Here is a 6109-nt window from a genome sequence, read left to right as displayed (position 1 = left end):
ATGTCTGAGTACCATGGTGTGTTGAAGCATCAGTTTTAATATCACAGGACCACTCTACTACTGACATGTCCCTAAATGATCTCATTTACCCAGAAAAGGTTGGGGTTTGGTGCCTTAATTCCTTAAATTCAGATAACTCCAAGGAGTTTCCCAAAGTCAGCCTTGAGCCTGGGGGAGGATCAACAGGGCTGGTTATTTTTCAGCCCACAGCTGATCCAGGCCCTGGCTGCTGCCTGTCTCACCCAGTGAGACCTTGGTTGAACCAGCCTGGCCCCACCAGCCGCCCTATCGGGTTGTGTGAATGCAATCTAAATTCAGCAAGCAGCCCTAATGAATGTTCCTTATGTTTATTTGACTCACCGAAGATACGCATCGACCTAAGTAGTAAATCTCATGGTTGCATAGGAACTACAGGGATCAGTTCCTTTCCAAATGTGTCCTGGATAGAGCCCAAGATATCTAATACTGTGGGGAAAACACATATTGAGTGTCAAATAAAAGCAACAGCGGCTCCGCAACAAATGGCAACTTCCTCTTGGAAGAGTCAAAGATGGCTGTGACTGCTGATGGTTTTAAATGTACTTTCAGATTATTAATAGAGACTATTTAAAATAGTTCCTCTCACTCCAATTCCCGCTTTAACTCATACCCCACTGCTAAACATACTGTGGCTGCTCTTGCTAATACACTCTCCAACAAATCACAGCCATGCATAGGTTTCCTTTCAGTATTTCCAATTTACTCTTTAATGGGAGACAAATGTGTCTTATTTGCTGACTGCTTAATGAGTCTGAAAGATTTTCCAGGCAGGCAGTGGGATGGTACTTTTGAGAGCTGCTTGCAAATTGTTTTACTTGCTTAAATCTGTGGTCATAGGATATTCACTGGCACCTAGATGCTGGACTGGCTGGTGCAATACTAACATGTGAATTAGTGTCCTATGTAAAGAAATAGAAATTTTGGTAGGGCTGTTTCCATTTCCACTCGACAAGAGCCAGAAACCAACATATTGAACTGACAAGATGTGCATGTAAATAGCTGCTTTGCTTGTGTAGTTGTAGGATAGTAATTGATGTCTGGCTTCCTATTGTAGAAATTCACTGAGTAGCTGATCCTGGCTGCTTCAGGTCTGTTGGATTTCATGCTCCTGAGCCTTACTATTGATTATTCAGAGGGACTCTTTGTTTTGGTGGCCATGCAAAGGAAATGTGCCCTCTTTGTGCACTTGTACATGTCTTTTGGGACTGGATTTATTTTTCCTATATTTTTTTTTCTAAGTGTGACGACTCCACCAGGAAACATTTCCAAGCGCAGACTCCCTGACATAAATATTTATATAATCACCTGCCTCTCCACCTGCTCCCAGCCACTGGGTCAGAGGTGGGAGGCATGGGTTAGGGCTGGGGACGAGGGGAGAGGCAGCAGGGAGAGAAGCTGAGGGGGCTGAGTTGAGGAAAGGGTGCCTGGGGCGTGAGAACGGCTGGAGGAGTTGAGCGAGGGCAAGGCATGGAGCCATGGGCAGGGCATTGGTAAGAACATAACATAAAAAATTCCATTTGGGGTGGGATGGAAGCAGGCTTTCACTGGCAAATCTCTGGGTGTCCATCTCTCCTCCTTCACAAAGGAGGGTGGTTTGTGGGTGCTGGGTTTTGTGCAGGCTGTGGCTGCGGGTGTTGCAAAGCAACAAAGAGCCAGATGCAGCGAGTTTGGTCAGAGTCAGATGGGGTTTGGGGGAATAAAGCACCCCAAAAGAGGTGGTCATTGGAATAGAAACAAAAAGAGAAATTGTACATTGACCCTGAATTCATGTGACTCAAAAAAAAAGGAATAAATCCCTCATTTTTCCAGCATGAAAACCTACACAGTTTTTAGAGACTAAAAGGCCTTAGATCTTATTGCTTTGTCTTTCTTACTGCTAGTAGGGCATTCAGGCTTAAGAAACCCATTAAGGACATGCTTTCTCAGGGTATTTGAGGCTTTTTGCTGTTCAATAACAGGGAAAAAAATGAATTAATATTATTCTGTTGGTTTCACAAACTGAGAGAGGGGACTTTGAGGTTTTCCTCTCTTAGAAAACTTTTCCTTTTCAGCTCTCAACTGCACCAAAATTACCCACATTTACCGCAGAATAGCCCTGTCAGTGCGTGTGGCGTGTATTTGAAATATAGAGGCGTGCCAGACGAAAACCAGCAGTGTGAAATCACCAGTGCACCCGGAGAAAAAGGCAAGGAGCAGCTCAGACCCTCTGGGCTGGCTGCTGGCAGGCTGCAGCCTGTGTGTGCTCTGCCCTCCACTCCCAGCGCCCTGCATTGCTCAGGCTGCTTTGAAAGACAAAAAGAAAGTTGGTAATCATACACTGACAGATGGTTCCTTGGTTAGTTACTCTTTATTTAGATGGAAACAACTGCGATTCATCAGCTTTTGCTTTTTTTTTTTTATTATAGCTACATCATGGTGAACTTTCAACTCCTGATCTATTTCTAAGAAGTATTGTGTGGCAAGTGTCTATTAATAACAAACCTTGGGCTGGCTGGAAATTTCCTTTTCTCTATTCATATTCCAGTTTTTGAGATGTTTTCACCCAATTTTCACTTTTCAGTGAAAGAACTATCCAGAAACTTTTCCAGTGAATGTCATATTAAAAATATTGCTTACATGCCTATTAATAGAAGATAGATATTTCTTTCTTATTCTTGGACTTGCTTTCTTTCTCTTAATTGTGAATTGATAGCTAATGAACTCCTTGTTTCTTATTTTGATTATTAACAATTTTGATTGATTATTTGGGGGAAATATGCTTGTATCTCCTTCCTAGGCATATCAGAGTTAAGCTGCATCTGTGAATTGTCCTTTTGAATAGTATTTTAGAAAACTCTATATGCATTTAAAGTTAAGAATGCCCAAAAATAACGTGTCTAGATGAAAGTCTGAAACAAAGATTTAGAATGATTGACTTAAACTTGAAGAGTGTCTGTCTGCAATAAATGGAAAAAATTTGTATTACATTCCTGCTCATGCCTAGAGGTTCATTTTCCTTTTGGGTTGATGTAGGATTTCACGGCACGTCTTAGACCCAAGTGAATAGTGATTTCTCCAGGATTCACTAATTAAAGGAAAATCCTGTTTAAAAAAATCCTAACAACAAGAGATTCAGATTCTTTGGGGGTTTTTGTTTCACGTTTCCTACCATCCATCATTACAGGCCTGCACCAGAATTACTCAAACAAAGCTGCAGATGGAGTAGTGTCCAAATTTTCCTTTACAGACATAGGGGAGACTTTCACTGATACATTTTTTCCAGCAGCACAAACTCAAAATATCAGAATTACTCACTTTTTCAGGTATTAAAATGGGTTGAATTTAAAAAAAAGATTGCTACGTTGGTCTTTCAAAAATACATTAAATTATTTTAGATTTGAAAAACAGAAGGGGTCCATGTCTATGCTTAGTTACCATAAAGCACTTAATGCATCTGTGGCTATTCATTTTTTAAGGAATTCATTCTGATTTTTTTCAGGGGAAAATCTCAGGGAACTCAAATGGTAAATTTAATGTCTTTAATTCTAATAGAATGTGATCCAAGTCTGCTCTAAATTATTTTCTATTTGGACCTGATCTACCTCAAAAGCAGTCCATAGCTGACCATTTTCAGGTCACTCAGTGCTATGCAGGTTCAACTTGGAAATTCTTCCTTTTTTCATGTGCTATTAACACTATCAAATCTTTACCTTGAGGTTTGTTCTTTAACAGGCAAAGTGAAAGAAGAGCCCCTTTTTCAGAGGATATGCCCCACTGCTGCCTTCTAGACAAGAGCTGAGTACACTGATAACCCATGAGGAATGGCATGCTGGTGGGAGATGGGATCATTGGCACGAACAACCCCCTTCCCTGCAAATTGCTGTCTCCTTCATGCCTCTTTGGCAAAAAGCTCTCACTGATAAACCTCAGCAGGCACCTGGGCATTCGCTCTGCGCTATCCTCAGTTCACCTGTGTCAGCCTGAGCTGGCCCAGTGCTGCTGGAAGGCACCGGGACGATGCCATGGTTTTGCATGGACAAAGGAGATGCCATGAGAAGATGCAGTGGGAGGTCCCTTAGACAAACCTATCCAAATGCCAGGAGCACTGTTCAAGGATTCCTTTTGTGCACGTTCTCCTTGCAGGAGAGCTCGAGGCAGCCAGCACTGCTGACCTTGTCCAGCTCCTCATGGTGGGGATGGCACATCCCAGCCCCAGCACAGAGCCCAGCCCTGCAGGCACCTGCCTGCCCCGAGCACAGATCCTGCAGCTCCTCCTCCTCCTGCTCTTCCCCTCTCTGGCACTGCCTGAAACCCCCGTGGGTCACACAGTGGCCAAGGAGATTAGGACTGGGATTTGTAAAGATGATGCCTTTTTAGAGAGCTTAATAGGCCAGATGCTCAGCTGAGGATCAGGCCATCTGTCCATCCAGCCCTACCTGTGCAGCAGGTTATTGCTGAGAGAGGGACGGTGACAATTTGGGACTGCAGCCCCAAAACCCAGGGACACAGCAGACTCCTGACACAAAAACTTAGAAGAGAAAACGGCAGATGATGCTCCTGTCTGATATAGGCACTAGAAAGAGGGAAACAAGCCCCACTGCATGCATGGCAAAGAACTTCTTTGCTCTTCCAGCAGATATTAAAGAGCCTGAGAGTCAGCAAAACCCATAATTATGCTCACTTTAAAATCTTTTACTCTAGCAGAGTAGAGTGAATGGAGCCCCCCCAGAAATGAGAGTCAGGCCCAGTCTCCAAAGCCAGCTGCTGCTTTAGTGCAGTGATCTGTCTCCATACTCCCTGATAAGCAGTCTATGCCCTGTGACTTAAAATAAAAGGGAATGATGGTCCCTGCACAAACCCAGAGAAGAGGTATTGATTTGCAAATAGTTTAAAAGAATATTCAGGGGTCATGAGCTGACCCTTTTTCAGCTCTGACATTTTATATCAGGGGGGATCCCATTGAGATGGGAATTCATATCCTAGACATTGTTTTGTCCTGTTTCATAAATAAGTTGAATAGCTTAATTGATTGACACCCACTGCACTTTCCCAGCTTCCTCAGGCTCAAAAGTACACTGCTGGTTTCTGCCATAAATAATATTAACTTTCAATCAGCTGCCAGGCACAAAAAGGAACTGAAAATTCTTCATACAATAGCTGCAATCTGGCATACGAGGCACGGCAGGTCTGAAGGGAGAGCAGTGTTGGATGTCACCAGGTACTCACTTTTTTCCTGTGGCACCAATAGCATTTTCCTACCCAAAGGACCTCAATCCTAAAGGAGAAGCACCCAGGGGCCCCTGCAAGGGGGAAGACTGGTTTGCCCTGGGGTTGAGGTGTGGGTTAAGAGCCTGGTTTGCAGCACTGTGAGCACAGCATGGAACCACACGCTGGACCATCAAGTCCAGTCCTTTGGAAATGCTGGTACAGCGTCCTTTCTTCCCTTTTAGATTCTGATCCAACTTCATCTCAACCCAAGTGACAATATTCTCCCCCAAGGGCCCCATTTGTCCTTAGACCTCACTCCTCTGATTATTAAAATCTCCTAATTTTCAATGTGTGCTTAAACACATGCTTTGCGTTTGGCTGAGATCTATCTGTTCTCATGGCAAGTCTATTTTTTACTTAAAAAGTTCTTTTCCTCCCTGGATTTAGTCCCCAATGTATTTTGTTTACATTGCTCCTCCTCAGTCTTGCTTGCACTAGGGGAAATGAGCTACACACTTTACTTCTCTTATTTTTAATACAATTTAATGGCCTTCTCAGCAATTCTGGTGGCTTTCAGAGAGCTCTTGGCTAAGATATAGCCCACACTTTCAAAAAGCAGATGCAAAAAGAGTGTGAAAGTGTTCAGGACTTCCTCTCATGGAAGGAAGGTGTGGATGTAAGCACTTACCTTCAGCTGCCCAAGTTGGAAAATGTTAGCTTCTGACCTTCCTGTGCTTTAATTTCCTCACCTGTAAAACAGAAGGAACAACACAGACCTCAAAGGGGAGTGATTAAGTTTTCCAGAGTGCTCCAAGACCTTCAAGTGAAAAGCCCAGTTTTGCATGTGAAGCTCTTTGGTGTGTTGTTCTTCACCTGTTACCTC

Source organism: Zonotrichia albicollis, chromosome 5 (assembly GCF_047830755.1).
Source record: "Zonotrichia albicollis isolate bZonAlb1 chromosome 5, bZonAlb1.hap1, whole genome shotgun sequence".
Lineage (NCBI taxonomy): Eukaryota > Metazoa > Chordata > Aves > Passeriformes > Passerellidae > Zonotrichia > Zonotrichia albicollis.
Note: the sequence above shows the minus strand (reverse complement) of the source record.